Source organism: Notechis scutatus, chromosome 1 (genome assembly GCF_049901735.1).
Source record: "Notechis scutatus isolate UNSWTSFEM ecotype Mainland chromosome 1, rNotScu1.2, whole genome shotgun sequence".
Classification (NCBI taxonomy): Eukaryota; Metazoa; Chordata; class Lepidosauria; order Squamata; family Elapidae; genus Notechis; species Notechis scutatus.
In genome coordinates, this window is record NC_142009.1 from 208,779,621 (window position 1) to 208,799,476 (window position 19,856).

A 19,856-nucleotide genomic window follows, 5' to 3' on the forward strand; every position below is an offset into this window, starting at 1 on the left:
ACAAAACGAGTAGTTTTTTAAAAAAAGAAAGAAAGAAAAGCATTACAGTCAGTCCTTCACTTACAACCACACATTCAGCATTGGGTGTTTTTAAAGTTATGATACCACTGAAAAAAATGATGACTGGTCCTCTCCTTTATATTCATCATAGTGTCAACCTTTGCAATATTCCCAGATGATTTTGATGAGCAAAGTCATTGGGGAAGACAGCAGGAAACGTCAAGTCCTGGTCATGTGATGTCTCACTTAATCAATGGTGATTCGCTTAACAACTGCAACAGATATAGGTTGTAAAATCGAGTGTGATCGCACATTGCCTCACGTAACAACCACAATGCTTAACAACGACTTCTCTGGCACCCACCGTAGTTGTCAGCCAAGAACTACTTGTATAACCAAATTCATTTGAATCACCCCCTCTCTTTTATTGTCCCCCATATTTTTTAGTGTATTTTGCACTTATTTAAACTTTAATTATTAATAATTGCAAAACTTTTCAACTTTAGAAAGTTAGTAATGATCACGGACCTTAAGCAGCCTGAAACTCAACAGGTATAAATTCAACCCCTTTTGGAAGGAGGACATTCTATCTTTTTTTAAAAAAAAGAAAGGAGAGGAATTCATTCCACCTGTTTTGGAGAGAGATAGTCCTTCATGCGCTGGAAGCTCTAATGTCTGGAGCGGGTCACTTAACAGTGCAAGGCCACCTGCCTGCTGGTTATCTGGGGAAAAGATACAGGTAGGTCACAATTAGTGAAAGTTTGGGCAATGCAACATTCAATTTAGTGTGAACTGCTTCTTTCCAATTATCCATGACCTCCTTTGCCTGTTTGGATATCTAGTATCTTGCATCTCGTTAGCCCTATTTTTTTCTGCTGCAATTTAACTTAGGAAGTAAGTTTGTGCGAGAATTTTCCTGAGCCACAAGCCTGAAGTTTGGGTGATTGGTCATTAAATTTATTCTCATTGAGTTTCATAATGTAATATTATTTGTATTTTGTTGTATTTTTATTTTATTTTCCTTATAAAATTATGAATGCATTTTAATCTGGTCTGGGCAACACCTGGGAGTGTTGTGGGTTTCAGGTGGGTTTCTGGAGTGTTCAATATTCTGTTGGCACCTAGTTCTACTTTAACCTTATTTAACTCTAAGCAAGAAGTCATTACTCTTCATCATTCACCAAGGTTGATAATAGGCTACAAAAAAACAAACAAAATGAAGATCCAATAGGAAATCAGAGCTGAATGAGATTACTTTCTCATAGCTTGGGAAGGGCTCTTAATCCTCAACTATTATTGGATTCCCAGAATCCAGAGGGCCACCATCCATTTCCACCAGTGGTGAGATTCAAAATTTTTTACTACTGGTTCTGTGGGCATGGCTTAATGGGCATGGCTTGGTGGGCATGGCAAGGGAAGAATATGGTAAAAATCTCCATTCCCACCCCACTCCAGGGGAAGGATACTGTAAAACCTCCAATCCCTCCCCACTCCTGGGAGAAAGTTACTGCAAAATCCCATTCCCTCCCCACTCCACCAACCTGCTTTCCAGCTCCGTTCTCCTCTGCAGGACAACAAAAGAAGAGCCAGCTGATCAGCTGGGATTCAGGAGGCAGAGAATAGATGGGGGAAGAGCCAATCAGAGGTGGTATTTGCCGGTTCTCTGAATTACTCAAAATTTCCACTACCAGTTCTGCAGAACTAGTCAGAACCTGCTTAATGGCTTGATGGGCATGGCTTGGTGGGCATGGCAAGGGAAGGAAATGGTAAAAATCTCCTCTGATTTCCAACATTGTAACTACTGGGCCAACCGTTCATGCACTTATAGTTACCTATTCTTCAAACTTCAGTAGAGAGTAGCTTCTAGTTGATTTTGAAAAAGGGAAGCAGAGTTGGACCTGATGTAGGAAACCAATTTAATAGTTAATAGTAGGGAACTTGGCTTAAGGGAGCTTTTAAAGTCACTTCATAAATATCTGCTACAATTGCTTTCTGTGGAGCTACTTTTTAAAGTATCTAAGAGCCAGGTTGGTGTAGTGGTTCGGCTGCTAGCCTAGAAACTAGGAGACTGTGAGTTTTAGTTCTGTTTTAGCAATGAAAGCCAGCTGAGTGACCTTGGGCCAATCATTTGCTCTCTCTCAACACAACTCACTTCACAGGGTTATTGCGGAGCAGTGGTGGGATTCAATTTTTTTTACTACCAGTTCTGTGGGCGTGGCCAGGTGGCCGTGGCCAGGTGGTCATGTGACTGGGTGGGTGTGACTATGTGGTCATGTGACTGTGGGTCAAAAGTCTTTTTTCTTTTCCAGCACCCCTCTGCGCCCTACTTTTGGCCTCCTGGGCCTCAAGGAAGCCTCCTGGGAAATGAAAAAAGAAGCATTTTGAAGCCTTCCAATGTAAGTACAACAGCCAGGGGGGATCAGCTGTGCATGCAATTTAGATTAGCTAGAAAGCAAGAAATCCAATGATTAGCTGATCGTCGCCCAGCTGATCATCGGACATACCAGTTTGCCCGAACCAGGCCAAACCAACAGCATTTCACCTCTGTTGTGTGGGGGGAAAAGAGAAAGACAAAGAGGTATTATGTAGGTTTTCTGCCTTGTTACTTAAAAAGTAATAAATGCAGCATAAAATTACTAAATAAATAACTCTGAAAACTTCACTCTGAAATTCCTTAGTTCTTTATTTCTTCCAACCAGGCCAAGAAAAAAACCCCTATGCTTTTTAATTCAGTACATTCTATGATACACATTCTTGGTCATCCTTTTACTTCGATCTCAATCTGTCAAGAATATTGTTTCCTTTCTCTGCTTTTACTGATAAAATATATCTATTCCTACTTTATTTCTTGAGATCTTGAGTGAGATTATCCCTCATCTTCCATCCCCTTGGGCCTTCTGCTACCAGTCCTTTTCAGTCAGCAGGTTCTTTGCTCGTCTAACATTTCTGAGACTTACGTCAGCATTTTCCTCTGAACCTTCAACTTAATAATTGCCTTGACAGCAGATTCTGCCTGAGAAGTCACAAATACTGAACTCAATATTCACAAAAGTTTGGACGATGGTTAAGATATGTTCAAAGCAAAAGTGGCAAGATTAATTACATTTCTATTTGCATGTCTGGAATCTCTCATACAGTTTTAAAAAACACACAAATCAAATGCAACCAAGGAACTCAATATTATTATCTGCCTCAGCCTTCTCTGTCCAAATGTCCATTATCTATGTAAGGACTAAAATATAATCTCCTAGATTACTAGTCACCATGGCAATGATGTAACTGGCTGGGAATTTGGAAATCTATACCATTAGTACCATTACCAGAATATCCAAACAGGCAAATGAGGACATGGAAAATTGGAAAAGAGGACAAATGGTGGAACACATTAAAGAGGACACATTAATTATTTACTTTCTCAGCATCCCAGATAAAAATTACAGCAAAAAACTGCAAAAAATGTACTTAGGTCTATATGTACAGTTTATGAAACTACTTTTCCTGGCATCAGAAAGACTGATTTTTTCAGTCACAGAAATGTGCTAGAGACTTAGGATGCAAAAGCCTTCAGAGTGTAACTGATTATCGCCTTGTTGGAACTTTGGTGCTTTCTGAAAATTTGGTTATTTTCTTGCAGATGTTTCATTACCCAACTAAGTAACATCATCAGTGCTAGAAGGGAGTGGGTGGGGTTTGCCCTCTGTTTATATACAAGTGGCTTGCTCTGTCTGTTGATGGAAGTAGTTTGGTGGTTCCTTGATTAGATTGTTGTTTACTGTTTATTTGATTGTTTGAATTGATAGTTCCTTAATTGTTGTTTCCTTCCTGTTGTTTTAGGTCTAGTGGTGAGCTGTTGATCTAATATTAATCTTGGTGTTAATCTCTGCTTATTTGGGTGTTGATTGCTGGTGAGGAGATGTTTTGTTTCCTTTTTAGCTTTTTTATTGTCTCTTTTTGAATGGTATGCAAATGTTGTTTATCTGTATGTGCCTGTTGATGGCTGATTTGTCTGACTTCCCAGCTTCCAAAAATTACCTAGTGTTTTTGAATTTGGCTTGCTTTAGGATGCTCAGTTTCCCAGTTGAAACTATGCTTAAGTCTGTCCATGTCCACGGCAATTATGAAGTTTTCATCAGGTCTTCTGACTGCTAGTTGGTGTTCATAGATGATTGTGGTTTAGTCAATTTCTGGTAGCAGCCAAGCCAGCCCAAAGGTAGTAATCAATTATTTATTATTTATTTATTAAATTTATTTTCCTGCCAGATATGAAGACAAAAAAGGAAGATTTTTGCTGGATGCCCAGTAACCATGTCTGAAAGGCACAGGTTATATCTTGTCTTTCTGGCACCCCCAATATGAATCTACCTTGAGAGTCAACATTCCTGCAAATGGATTATAGAATTGTTGGGTAAGTTAATGCAGGAAAGAAGTGATTAAGATTGTCCAATTGAAGTCAGTTTGGAATTCATAATATGAATTCTAGAAGCATATTTATCGACAGCTGCTCTTGGAACCAAGGTTAGTTCTTCCTTAAATATTCCTAATTCATGGTGATGCAATCACCAACATGAAGAATTTAAGGAATTAAACCAAATCCAAGAGGAAGAAGACATCTTGCAGAAATTGCAGCTGAATTAGTGCTACCACTTCACAGACTACTTTCTCAGGGATCAGACAGATACATGCAAACCGCAGACCCCCAAGGTGGAGATACGTCAATATTCCAGCTTTATGCAGTTTCCAATGATAGCTACTCTCCAGCTATTGGAAGATAATGAGAATTGCTCTTAGTTAATTTTCACACAGAGGAAAAACAGCTGGAGAAATGAAATGAATGAAATGGCACGTAAGAACTTTTGCATACACACATACATACACAAAGAGTAGTCAAGCTTCGCAAGTTTAAGACTCGTGGACTTCAACTCCCAGAATTCCGGAGCTAACATGACTGGAGAAGGAATTCTGGGAGTTGAAGTCCACAAGTCTTAAAGCTGTCAAGTTTGAAGACCTCTGCCTTAAAAGGCAATGTTTCTCAACCTTGGCAACTTTAAGATAGACTTCAATTTCCAAAATTGGAAGTTGGGAGTTGAAGTCTGCATATCTTAAAGTTGCCAGGGTTCAGAAACACTGCCCTAAGGAGTTCAATTACATGAGAAGCAAAATTTCATAGCTTACAATAACTATAAATGATGTATAAATAGCTCTTCTAAACAACGATACTGCCCATGTTTACACATTCTTTTGATAAGTAGACTCTGGGAAGATTCAAGTGAATGACATTTGAAATGGTTTTGATTATTTTAACATACAATTCAGAGCTTGAATATTTCTTGATTTCAGGCAAAAAAAATGAATAAGGCTCTTTTTTTGTATATTGTACATATTAGCACATTTAATCTAGAGAAGCCTGCTACAGCTTACATTTAAAAATCGGGTTGCAAGTATTATTAGTAGCAACAATAATTTTACTTGCAGATTTCTTGTCTTTGCTTCCTAATTTTAGCCACAGGGAGCACATGCCTGATGCGCTATGTAAATACAAGGCAATATAGTAATAGCACTTAGGCATGTATACTGCTTCTTGGTACTTTACAACCCTCTGTAAGTGGAGGGTTAGCATATTGCCCCAACAATATGCCCCGTCAGGATCGAACTTCTGGCAGTCCGCAGAATTAGCCTGCAATACTACAGTCTAACCACTGTGCCACCATGGCTCTTATGTGCAACCAGGATTTTTATAAATATAAATGTAAACATGCAGAAGAATCTTCAGTAATGATCCCTAATGGCAAGGATGGCAATGCATATTGTATTTTGTTAATTCAAATCTCTACAAAATATTTTACAGCGTGGTCATACCCAAATTAGTTTAGAACTAAGTCACGAGAAATTGTAATCCAGAACTCATTGACTCAAATATTCAACATGGATTATTTGGTCCAAATGAACACTGGGATGGAGTCTAATTTAGAAGAATCTTGCAGCTGTTGCTGTGTTTCATTTCCCAGCACAGAAGTATAGCTCAAAGTACACAATACAAAATACCAAGTTAGATCTGATCCTCTATTTATAGAAATGTAGGCCAATAGCAACACAGAGAAAAGAGAGAGCTTTAGGAAAAATGTATTGTTGATTTCAGTTTAGATTTTTTTTCTTTTAAAACCAACATTTGAAAACATTTGTACCTACCTGTAAAAGTCTCGTCCTTACAGAGCTGCTAGTTTCAATTTGTTGAAATGTCGCAATAGTTTGCAGGAAATGAATTCTGTGTGTCAGGACAAAGTATATTTTTACAGGCTAAATCTATCTCCACCCACAGAAGCCCTTTCTTGGCAAGTACTGGATTTCTGCTTTGAACAAAACAAGAGCAATTGGTGACAAACTGGCTAGTCTTGAATGGAGCTGAACACTGAAAACTCTTGCTCTGCTCTCATATTTGTATTGGGTTAATCCTGACATTGCTTGTTTTCATGACTGTGTGGAGAGAATACAGCTTTGGGCATTTAATATAAAAAGTAGAATGTGCTTACTTTCACAGCAGAATATGGGTTTATTTTTCCACCTTGTAACATTCTGCTGTCCAGGCAAAAAGTAAAATTGAAAAAAAAAGCATATCAGAATGGTTAAATAGTTTTAAAAAGTGTAGTTAAATATTAACTTTCTGCTGTTACTTCCATCTACATCCCTTCCCTCTCCCCAACTAACCTTGTTTCAGGTAACAGTTTACATGATTCAGTGTTTTTCTGTATAAAACAATTAAAAGTACAGTGAAAAATAAAACCTATCGGTATAAATATTCAGATAATGGTTAAGGCATTGGTCTAGAAACCAGGGGACTGTGAGTTCTAGTCCTGCTTAAGCTATGAAAGCCAACTGGGTGACCTTGGACAAGTCATTCTCCCTCAGCTCCCAATCCTCCTCACATGGCTGTAATTGTAGTAAAAAAAAAAAAAAAAAAAGCAAGAGGAAGAAATATTAGATATGTTCACCATCTTGAGTTATTTGTAAAAAATAATGAAGGTGAGATTAAAAAAAGACCTAAATAAATAAATTTGTTACCTGTCAAGCAGGTTATTACTGAAGGCAAACTACTACATCCTTAATCCAAAATAGCCCACCTGACAGATCAAAGCAGCAGAGAAAAGGCATGAGATGACTCAATCAGTAAAGAGTGAGAACCATCCTTGCCAAATACTGTAAAACCATAGTAAAGTGCTAGCAGGGAGTGCATACGTCTGGCAGCACCCACAAAGTTCCTGGGTAAGCCAAACTATGTAGGAAATGTGTAAAAATGTGAAGAGTAAATAAAAACAATAAAAAGTAGGACCGAGCAAGGCCCTTTGTTTGTTTTTGTTGTTGTTGTTGTTGTTGTTGTTGTTGTTGTTGTTGTTGTTGTTGTTGTTAGAAACAGCAGAAAACTTCTGAAGAACTCATTTGGAAATAGAACCGGTGACATTCAGCTGTGGGCGTCCGAATCTCTTTTCCTATCAAACTGACTTTCCACACTGGAGTAGTATTTCTGCAAGAAGTTTTTCATTCCAGGCTAGTGCTTCTTTAGAAGTAATTGCCATAGCTTCCCATTATTGTAAAGGACCTCTCAAGTACTTCAGAAACAGAGGTGGCATTCAGCAGGTTCTGACCAGTTCTGGAGAACCGGTAGTAGAAATTTTGAGTAGTTCGAAATACCACCTCTGATTGGAGATTTTACGGTATCCTTCCCCTGCCACGCCCACCAAGCCATGCCCACAGAACAGGTAGTAAAAAAAATTTGAATCCCACCACTGTTCAGAAAGCATAGGCTGGACCATGGAAGACAGGACCTGGCAACTGAAAAGGAATAAATGTCTACCCAAGCCTAAGGTGACCAAGAGAAATCGAGCAGATTCCAGCCTCTGATCATGTCATTGGTGAGTGAAATGTGCTGGATTACCATCTAGAGTAGGGGTCGCAACTATTTGGACCTCAAGGACCACCAAATTCATAATTTTAAATCCCGCGGACCAGAGACCCTGGGAAAATCCCCCAAAAAGTCTGTAGGAAAATTCCCCACCCTGTTTTCCTACCGATTGATCATTCTTTATTTGGGTTCATAGGATATCATCTCCAGCTCCGTTCTCAGGGAGAGGGAGAGAGAGAGAGAGAGAGACAGAGACTTTTGACATCATGCAAGGAAAGCAGCAGAAGCAGCAGAAGTCTTTCTTTCTCTGCCCCAAATTCCTCCAGAAATGAGTCTTTGCCAGTGCAGCCTCTTGTAGTAGGATGCCTTGCAGCATCCCAAAGACTCATTTCTGGCAGAGTTTGGGGCAGACAAAGAATCCTTTACTGCTTTTCTTGAGTGTAGCCAAAAGAAGAAGAAAGAAGCAGAAAGAAGCAACCCGGTGACCAAGCCAGTAGCATGGGGCGAGTGGGACAAGTTCCCCCCCTCCACCCTTTCCCTTCTCCCCTCACTACGTGTTGTTTGCAATGCAAGCGACACCAGCCTTGTGTTCCCACACAACCTGGAATAATTGCTTTGGGGGTGACATTTATCTGTGGACCATCCAAATTTTCTTTTGGACCACCAGTGGTCCCTGGCCCACTGGTTGGTGACCACTGACTTAGAGCAGGGGTGTCAAACTCGCGTTGTCACAGTGGCATCACATTACATATCGGGACTTTTTTCCCATTCTCTAAACCAGGCATGGGAATGGCCAGCATGTGATGCATCCGGCCCATGGGCCGGGAGTTTGACAGCCCTGATCTAGAACTTCCAATTTTAATGGCAGACCGCAGCTATACATGTATGTTGGCATTATATTCCTGGAAACTCCTCCAGTGTTTTAAAAGAAGCTGGCAATAGAATGAAGTGTTTTTCCTTCCTTCTCTTTAAATCTGATCTTTGAGACTCAGCTTCAAAGGTTACTGTAGAAACAGTAACATAACTGCAAACCACTCTCATTTTTTTCCCCAGAAAATAAAAGTGCCAGAAAGGGCTAGTCTTGTGAAAGCAAGCAAGCAAGGGAATTCTTCTTCCAGAGTGATTATATAGGGAGAAAACAGGGAATCGGGAGTACATTCAGCTCACATATTCCCTTTATCGCCTATTAGAACCAGTTTATATAAGTGATATGGTGGATTCAAAAAAGAATAGCATCAGCCATCCAAAATGTCACTCTCAATCTTCAACCTGTCAAAATATACTCTGCAGATGAAAACTGCTACCTCAAAACCATCAGTTTACACACACAGTTTATATGTCAGTCTGCTTTTGGTCTTTGCAATCATTTGAGTTGGCTGATATACTTGAAAAGGCAACTGGAAGTGTTTGCATAGTATCTCTATGGTAATCCCATTCACATCAAATATGTTTTACAGCTCTCAACATTGCAGTAATTACTTTAGCTGGAGTTATTTCAGGCTGCAATGGCTTTATGTGGACAGTTTAAAAAAAAAAAAGATTGTGTATTGAAATTTACAACTCCAGTCAATGTTTTCAATCATTTTTCTAAAGAGTCCCTAGTCAATATTCCTAACAAGAAGTGGCATTCTAAGACTTTCCTGGGCATTTTATTAAATCCTAGTAGGTTTGCCACCTATTATGTTTATTAATAATACTGAAACTTAATATGAACAAGGAAGCATTGCTCAAAACAGGACACAGCATCATGGATGTTGGAAAATTGCTATGTGCAATTGCTTACTCTGAATTACTCAGCAACAAAGTACACTGCTCAAAAAAATAAAGGGAACACAAAATAAGACATCCTAGATCTGAATGAATGAAATATTCTTATTAAATACTTTGTTCATTACATAGTTGAATGTGCTGACAACAAAATCACACAAAAATTATCAATGGAAATCAAATTTAGCAACCCATGGAGGTCTGGATTTGGAGTTACACTCAAAATTAAAGTGGAAAATAACACTACAGGCTGATCCAACTTTAATGTAATGTCCTTAAAACAAGTCTAAATGAGGCTCACTAGTGTGTGTGGCCTCGACGTGCCTGTATGACCTCCCTACAATGCCTGGGCATGCTCCTGATGAGGTGGCGGATGGTCTCCTGAAGGATCTCCTCCCACACCTGGACTAAAGTACCTCCCAACTCCTGGACAGTCTGTGGTGCAACATGGCGTTGGTGGATGGAGCGAGACATGATGTCCCAGGTGTGCTCAATTGGATTCAGGTCTGGGGAACGGGCGGGCCAGTCCATAGCATCAATGCCTTCGTCTTGCAGGAACTGCTGACACACTCCAGCCACATGAGGTCTAGCATTATCTTGCACTAGGAGGAACCCAGGGTCAACCACACCATCATATGGTCTCACAAGGGGTCTGAGGATCTCATCTCGGTACCTAATGGCAGTCAGGCTACCTCTGGCGAATATATGGATGGCTGTGCGGCCCCCTAAAGAAATGCCACCCACACCATTACTGACCCCCTGCCAAACTGGTCATGCTGGAGGACGTTGCAGGCAGCAGAATGTTCTCCACGGCATCTCCAGACCCTGTTACGTCTGTGTCACATGTGCTCAGTGTGAACCTGCTTTCATCTGTGAAGAGCACAGGGCACCAGTGGCGAATTTGCCAATCTTGGTGTTCTCTGGCAAATGCCAAACATCCTGCACGGTGTTGGGCTGTAAGCACAACCCCCACCTGTGCATGTTGGGCCCTCATACCACCCTCATGGAGTCTGTTTCTGACCGTTTGAACAGCCACATGCACATTTGTGGCCTGCTGGAGGTCATTTTGCAGGGCTCTGGCAGTGCTCCTCCTGTCCCTCCTTGCACAAAGGCGGAGGTAGCGGTCCTGATGCTGGGTTGTTGCCCTCCTACGGCCTCCTCCATGTCTCCTGATGTACTGGCCTGTCTCCTGGTAGTGCCTCCATGCTCTGGACACTACGCTGACAGGCACAGCAAACTTTCTTGCCACAGCTCGCATTGATGTGCCATCCTGGATGAGCTGCACTACCTGAGCCACTTGTGTGGGTTGTAGACTCTGTCTCATGCTACCACTAAAGTGAGAGCACCGCCAGCATTCAAAAGTGACCAAACCATCAGCCAGAAAGCATAGGAACTGAGAAGTCGTCTGTGGTTACCACCTGCAGAACCACTCCTTTATTGGGGATGTCTTGCTAACTGCCTATGCTTTCCCCCTGTTGTCTATTCCATTTGCACAACAGCATGTGAAATTGATTGTCAATCAGTGTTGCTACCTAAGTGGACAGTTTGATTTCACAGAAGTGTGATTGACTTGGAGTTACATTGTGTTGTTTAAGTGTTCCCTTGATTTTTTTGAGCAGTGTATTTTGACTGGTGGGGCCCAGGAAGAGAGTCTTCTTTGCCATTGCCTCTGTTCTGGGGAACATTCTGGCCCCAGAGGAGAGGGAAGGAGTTAAAATATGGCTCTGCACCCTTGCTTGGGGTTCAGACAGGGTCTCACGCACAGAGGTGATATTCAGCAGGTTCTGACCAGTTCTGGAGAACCGGTAGCAGAAATTTTGAGTAGTTTGGAGAACCAGCAAATACTACCTCTGACTGACCCTGCCCCCATCTATTCGCTGCCTCCCAAGTCCCAGCTGATCAGCTGGGTCTTCTTTTGTCGCTCTGCACAGGAAAACGGAGCTGGAAAGCAGGTTAGTGAGGGAATGGGATTTTGCAGTAACCTTCCCCCAGGAGTTGGGAGGGAATGGGGATTTTGCAGTAACCTTCCCCTGCCATGCCGACCAAGCCATGCCCACAGAACTGGTAGTAAATTTTTTTGAATCCCACCACTTGTCACACAGTTGTGGGCTTGGCTAATACCCTGAAGGCCTTACTCCCACCTTTTAACTAACTTTTAACTAATTTTACACTGAATTTTAACTTATCCTTGATTTTTAACTTTTATATATTGTTTTTACAGTTTGATTTTTTTTTTCTGTACACCACTCAGGGTCCCTCAGGGAGATGGGCAGTTTTTAAAAATTGAGAAATAATAAATATGCTCATGTGCCTCTATATAGCTATCATAATATATTTAAGTGTTTATTTACTAAACACAAAAGCAGGATAAAATGCAGACCAAAGAAGGGAGAGGGAAATGAGAAAAGAGTGAAGAATTTAGTATCAATCTTCTATGTTATCTGTATCTCACTATCTGTGTCACAAGGCATAGAACTATCCAGAGTCCATAGCCACAATATTGTGGCAATATAATTAGTATTGATAGCCTCAAAGGAGGGATTTTTAGTCATTCCAACTTTAACCCTTTTGTGCAAATAGCAGCAGACAGAGGTAGAAAATAGAACCCAAGCAGATTCTATTCTATTCTATTCTATTCTATTCTATTCTATTCTATTCTATTCTATTCTATTCTACTGTGTTTCCCCAAAATCAAGACCTAACCAGAAAATAAGCCCTAGCCTGATTTTTAGCATGCTCCTAATATAAGTCCTACTCAAAAAATAATCCCAAGTTAATCAGCCAGGGTAGGGTATGGGTGGGTATGGCCAGCACTGGAGGCAGTAAAGACGCAGGGGGTGATGGTATCTGACAGCATCCAGAGCCTGCACTGCGCAGGTGAATTGATTACCTGTCCAAGAAGCAGGCAGAGGCAGGGGAAAGGCTTGCCACAGGAGGCTCATCTTCATGTGGCTGCACTGGCAGCAGATGGAGGCAGAAGCAAGGAGGGAGGGGGGAGATCTTGACGTGCCTGGCAGGCTGCAGGCACATCGCTGGTGGGACTTCATGTCTCTCAACTTGCCTATGGCCCACGTGGTGCATCGGGATCACCTTCCTTCCCCCACCCCCCTGCCTCCATCTGCTGCCAGTGCTGCCACATGAAGACAAGCCTCCTGTGGCCCCCTGCCCACTCTGGCCCATTGACACTTGGCTTTCCCATGGCCCGCACAGCGCATCCAGATCACGTGCCCCCCCCTGCACCTCTCTCTCCATCAGCTGCTTGGACATGTCATCAATTCACCTGCACTGCATGGGCTGCGCAGCCCCAGAGTGTGTTGACCAAGTGGCCAGTGGGCTGCAGCTGCTGTGGACACCTCACCGCCTCTTGTGCATGTACTGGGGGCAGGGGCATCCAGCTGGGCTGATCACCCTGATATCATGTTTCCCTGAAAATAATGCTTATTTTGGAGCTTAAAAAAATATAAGACCGGGTCTTATTTTCACAGAAATACATGGTATTCTATTCCTCCACTCTACTCTACTATCTAGCCTAGCTTCTTCTCTCTTCCCTTCCCTTCCTCTCCCCTTTCATCCCATCCCATCCCATTCCATTCTATTCCTTTGGTGGACAGGGATGATGTCTTTAGCAGTGGAGAGAGAAGAGCTGCCTACAGGCACGTGAAACCAAGAGGCAGAACTAGTAGGGCTTTTCCCTTCCAACCTTTATTTTTCTCATTTCAATCCACCTCTGTACATTGTAGTATTCTCCATGTATCATTACTTTGTTCAAGCACCATATCCTTCCCTAAGAAACTGCCTGAAGGTATCTCATCATTTTCAAGCACTCCTCTGGGCACGCTTTGAACTGCAGCTAAAGAAATAAACAACCATTTATATTTTGCATTAAATAAACCATAGAAGAACAACTTCAAAGTTAACATTGCTCCCACTTGTTGGCTTCCTTGGCTATGTATTTATCCTTATTGTGTCCAAACGGCATTTTTCATGATGTTTTCTTTAAGTTGCAGTGATTTTCACCATCATTGCATTTGTATCCAGCTCTTTATTCTTCAGATTGCCAGTGAAACTAAAGGAACTTTCACTGAACAGAAATTTCATAAATAAAACTACAATACCGTAATTACAAAATAATGAAATCATCAGCAGATGATGATTTTGTTTTATGCATACTATTTACTGTCACTGGACTCTTCCCAGAGTCACTTGGAGAATGATCTTTATTTGTTTATTTGAACAAACTTTTATTATATTTGTAAATAACTCAAGGCAGCAACATATTCAACACACCTTCCTCCTCCTATTTTCCCCACAACAACCCTGTGAGGTGAGCTGGGCTGAGAAAGAATGACTGGCCCAAGGTCATCCAGCTGGCGTTCATGGCTAAAGCAGGACTAGAACTCACCATCTCCCATTTCTTAGCCTGATGCCTTAACCACAAGTCCTTGGTTTTAAGTACCGTCTGTGTGATGTAAATTGGTGCTGGCTTTGTTCGGATAACTTCTGATGATGTCATGGTCTGGCTTTCAAATTATGCTTTTACAACCTAGGTACCATAATTTGTTGGTGAACTCTGTTGCTGTATAATTTTGGTATTCTTTGCAGGTGCACAATCCAGGAGTTAATTTAACAAGTAATTAAATATATTCACACTTAAGAGAAATAACACAAATCCTATTGAAAAATGGCTGTGTGCCTATGGCTATTTCCAACTTTGCTTTCTAGATTGTAAAGAACTTGTGTATTTTCTTGACCAACTGTAAGATGGGATTTAATCAAGTACTCGGGCAAAACAGGTGATTCTTATGGTTTTGAGGATCTAAATCTAGATCTGCTCCAAGCCGGTGCTACACATTTAACTCCTTACTTAAATAGCTATTGTTCTTTGTTGTTCAAAGCACAAGTGGATGTAACTGTCTCTGTAACAAAAACAGATAAAGATGAAAAAACAAAACCTAAAGCTGGTCTAATTTTTCAGTGCTCATATTGCAACATGGTACTATGTTCACACATTCGTTTTATATCATAACAATGGTTTCTCTTTCAATCCAATCCATTGCAATTCCTAGTCATGTTATTCTGAAAACAGAGAATAAACTTTAATCCAGATAAAAAGCTTGATTTTGTTTGGTAAACCTAGGATAAATACAGTATTTATACTGGGACTGGGTTCATATATGGTGCTACACTGTGGCTTCTTTAATTATTTATTTATTTATTTATTTGATTTGCCAATTGTTTACAAGATAATAAGTATAAGCGTATACATAGTTGTGAATACATGAAATGGGTACATATAAGAAAAATAAAAGAATAAGAGAAACAATATGTTAACTGTGTTCACTGAATAGCTCACCCTTGACTGAGTTTACATACTAAGGAATAAACCATAGCATGTTGTTCAATGACTGGTTCAAAAAAGATCAAAAGCAGATTTTAGGTTTTAACATGTTATGTGAATGAAGCCTTATTGGGTTTTTTACAGTCCAGCTTTTTTCCAAGGGACTCAGACAACATCCCCAATCAATAATTCCCTTACTTCACCATTGTACTGTATACTCATAGTAACCCTGTAAAGTAGGCTAAGAAATTAGTTATAATTAACCAATTAACCAATGACCTTATTTCATCTTCTGAAAATAGTTTCCCAGTCCACTCCTGGCATTCTAATCGGTATACTACAATAAGTCTAATAATACATAACTTCATAAAATCAGAGAGGAGGGGGCACTCTTCTCTCTTTCTCTCTTTTTTTTAAAAAGAGCATAGTTTGAAGAATTAGGGTAGGAGATCAAAGGGAAGAGATGGCCATAATTAAAATGTCTTTGAATATTAGTAGCTTGGGTTGGTAGTTATGTTGTTGGTTTGAGCTCCGAGCTTGATGATTTGGTTGCAAACATTTCATTTCCATCCGAGGAGACATCTTCAGTGCGCCTTGGACTGTGTTTGTCTGGGGGAGCAGTGGCCCTTAAATACCTTTCTGAGTCCTGGTCCAATTTCGGGTTATGTGATTGGGTAGCTGTAGTTGCTGAATCATAGTCCTTGGTTTTAAGTACCGTCTGTGTGATGTAAATTGGTGCTGGCTTTGTTCGGATAACTTCTGATGATGTCAAGGTCTGGTTTTCGGGTTGATTTTCGGCTGCGTGTGATCTGTCAGTTTCTTGTGATCTGTCAAGGTATAACTTTGTTTGCAGTGTGGCTGTTCGTTGGCCATAGTTTGAGTAAGTAAGAAAATATCTCAGTTGGTAAAGTATTTGTGGCTATCAACTCACATAGAGGTTGAAAGAGAACAAGATAAGAAATCTAATTATTGTGGGAAAGCAGAGAGGGAGGAATATAAACTTCATGAACTCTACAGTCTAGACCTAGAGATAAAGGAAATATTGTGATGCATACTGTGTTTTTATAGCAGTTTCAATAACATACTAAAATGTTGATGTAATTGCTGTAGTCCAAACATCTGGGGTTTTGTATCCTGGCTCCACCTTCCACCCACTGAACTAGCAACTTGTTACTATGTAAATTAGATGATAGATGGGTGATAGATGGATCATAGATGGATCATAGATGGATGGATGGATGGATGGATGGATGGATGGATGATAAAGAGAGGGGGGAGAGGGAGAGAGAGGAGGAGATTGGAAGATCTCCGGTTGACCCAAGCAACCAATATGATTGATTTTACGTTATTATTAAGAGTTTTTCAGTAAAACTTTCTAATCTTTTATACATATTTTAAAATTTTGAATTTTAATATTTTACTCTCAATTTTAACTGTTTTTATATATAGTTCTTAACATCTATGGCATTCAGCTTTGTTCGGGTATTTTCCCACGTCATTACAGTTGTGCTTTTAAAGTTGTAGCAACGTTTCGGCAGAATCTCATCTGCCATCATCAGGCTTCTTTATAGTGTTCGTCTGTGAGTCAGGCTTTTAAAGTTGTTCTTAACATCTATTTATACACTGCCCAGAGTTGCTCTTTGAGTGAGATGGGTGGTTTCTAAATATGATCTATAAAATATATATTTTGTAAAGTGTACATAGAAATAGAAATGTAAAATGTATGCTTTGTAAAATGGCAGCCACCAGGGCTATAAAACTACAGACAGCATTAAATGAAAGCTAAGAGACAGAATAGAACGTAGAATAACAGAGTTGGAAGGGACTTGGAGGTCTCCTAGGCTAACCCCGGCTCAAGCAGGATACCTTATGCCATTCCAAACAAGTTGCTGGAATATCTGGGCCTTTGCACCATGGTCCCTACTTTTGCCTAATGGAGTAGCAACTTAGTAGTTCCTGCTCCCACTATCTGCATTTTGCCTGGCATGTTCCCCCTTAGCCTGGTGTGTGAGAGAGATAGGGCTGCATCCCGCTGTGTTGTTACCTTTTGGGAATGACTAGGAAAAGTGAAAAAAAGAGGAAAATAAAATCATTGTTACACTGCCACCTTCCGGCCATAAATTGGTATTCTCTAAAGGGTTTGCATTGTTGCTTCCATCAGCTCAAGCCAAAAAGAAAATAGTAGGAGATAGTTGTCCAAAGCATCTGAGTAATCCCATCTAACCTCATGTGTCCTCAGGTTCTACTGGTGATGGAGGACCGACTGGAAATTGGAAAAAATATACTTGCTGAGCTTCTGAAGAGAGCCTGGGTCAATAAGGCCCAGAGGATCTTCTGCTATTCTATCTCCTGTTGTATATGAATTAGCAACCACAACCCTAACACGTCCAGAAGACTGGACTGCACTACTTCATAAAGTTCAATTGCTGAAAGCCAATCAGCTTAAAAGGGGATTTAAATGAATTAAACATTTCGGGGTTGTATCTAGAATCCCCCCCCCCCCTAACTTTTGTTGGCCATTTCAAGAAAACATAAGATTCCCACCCACCCCACCCCAAGATTAGAAGTATTTATTGCTCTATTTCAAAATCTAAGTATTAGTAGAATGTGCAAAAAGATGTAGTCCAACTTTCTGAAATTATTACTAATTGCATATTCTTTCCAGAGTACTTTCAAACCTAATTACCAGAGAGATGTTTCAGGACTATATAGATTAAGCTCTGTGCAGTGTATTCAGTCTACACTCATTTATTGGGGATACATTCTAGCTGAAAGATTTGCTTTTCAGGAGAAGGCCTATTAAATATCTCACAAGTAATTGTTGCTGGAGAAAAAGAGAAAAAGGGAGAGAAAACACTGTTATGATTTCGGAGAGATGATGACAGCACATTTTCTGAGTTGAAGGTTACTGGATGGTAAGGATTTGGGTACAGTTTTGCTTCAGAAAGATTAACTTTACCAAGATTTAATTAAGAGATTTAATTTGACCAAGGAAGGAAGATTAAGAAGACCCTAGGAGTTGGATATCTCAAGTATCTTCTTCCCACTTCTACTGCCTGACCCAGTTCTTATTTTTGCTATAAAACCCACCTATGTCAATAATATTTTATTCCTTATGGGGACAAAAGCCTTCATCTGATGTGCTCTGGTATAAATTAACGGGATGCTAAAAAACTTCATTCAAGAGAAATTGGATGGAATTTCAGTGTGGAAATAAAGTTGTCATGGAAAAATTTCTTTCTAGACTACATTTTTTAAACAGCTTTGCCAGTTATGTACATAAAAATAAATAATTTACAAGAAACATCTAATCCAGCCTTTTTTTTTCTACACCAAGCTCCCAATCAGATGTTGTAAGAATAAAGTGGATTTCTTTTTATTTACCTCAAACTTGTAATTTGGCATTTACATGATATATTTATTATGAGTAGTGTAAATTATTATTTTAAGATTGAACTCTTTCCTAGGCACCATTCCAGCATTTAAAAATTCAGTACAAGACAGTCCAAAAAGATTACTAATACTAATAAGAATAAAAGCATTCACATTAAAACAATCTTAACAAAAAACCCTAAGATCCAATATCTAACATCTGTCTGCAGATGTTTAGATATTTCTAATCCAACTGTATGTTTCAATGAATCTATGTGAGCAGAAACCAACACAATTTCTACATACAAACACATCTTACGTTTGAATGCATATTTATGTTTTATGTAGAGTTGTCTGTGATTCAAAATGAGCATATTTTGAAATAAAGACAACCAAGAATATGGCAGGTGTCAAAGTATGGTCATCTCTGCAGTCAATACTTTGCAATGCTTCTTTTAGTAGAAATAATAGCTTCATTTTTTGCCTTAGTTGCTAACATCTAAGAATCGTTCTAATCATGCTTTTGGAATGTTCCTCATTGTTCCTGGCAGAAGTCATCTAGCTCAGGGGTCATCAACCTTTTGGACCTCAAGGACCACCAAACTTATAATTTTAAATCCCAGGGACCGCTAATATGAATTTTGACTGACGGTGGCTTGCTGACATTGGTGGGAGAGAGAGAGATCTGATCTAACTTCTCTCTCTCTCTCTCTCTCTCCCTCCCTCTCTCTCTCTCTCTCTCACACACACACACACACACACACACACACACAAACACACACACAAACACACAGAGGCAGGGGTGGGATTCAAATTTCTTAACAACTGGTTCTGTGGGCATGGCCTAATTTGTGGGTGTGGCTTGGTGGTCATGTGACTGGCCGGGCATGGCTTGTATGTAACTATTATAAAAATTTATGTAAATATTGAATTTGTTATTTAAAAAGAGCAACTTTTACCCAAAATCAGGCAAACCATGCAGGCAGACTAAGTTGCTTACAGAATCACAGATTAACTTAGAGATCTATGATTCTGCAATTGGCAACCTGAGTCTGTCACATAAAATTTGCTTGCAAGCAAACTCATAAAATTTGCAAGCAAGCAAACTCACAAAATTAACTCACAACACATTATGTATGTTAATGTTGAATTTTTTATAAAAAAAGAACAACTTTTACTCAAAATCAGGCAAAGCAGCCAGGCAGATTGAGTTGCTCACAGAATTACAGATTCACTTAGAGATCTGTCTATCTGCAATCAGCTACCTGCACAGAATAATAGAAGCTTCAGTCCTAAGGAAGTTTCATCTCTGCAGAGCCGAAGATCTAAAGATTAGCTAGAAAGCAAGGAATGCAACGATTTCCTGCTTTTTAGCTAATCTAACAGCTGATGGTCAGAAAAAGAAAAAAAAAGGAAAATTTGCAACTTAGCAGGCAAGTTTTCCAGGTAAGGAGTGAGGGGGTGGGGAGGGTTCCCACGGGCCTT

The 19,856-nt window shown here is 40.0% G+C and overlaps 1 protein-coding gene across 12 annotated transcripts in view; it reads right to left on the reverse strand.

The window, feature by feature from the left end:
* The window catches only part of HNMT (histamine N-methyltransferase), a 195,112-nt gene that overhangs the window by 22,556 nt on the left and 152,700 nt on the right, over positions 1–19,856 (reverse strand). For 2 of the 12 annotated variants that reach the window (XM_026673530.2, XM_087950098.1), the window contains exons 1-2: positions 6,187–6,258; positions 630–722 (exon numbers count right to left, since the gene is read on the reverse strand). The exons of 1 other annotated variant lie outside the window; for it this stretch is intronic. The gene's annotated coding sequence lies outside the window, so the exon portion shown is untranslated. Of the gene's footprint in view, positions 1–528; positions 723–1,064; positions 1,196–1,832; positions 1,899–2,504; positions 2,545–6,160; positions 6,259–19,856 lie in introns of those variants that run through there. 9 more of the 12 variants (XM_087950102.1, XM_087950100.1, XM_087950104.1 and 6 more) reach the window with 6 other exon arrangements.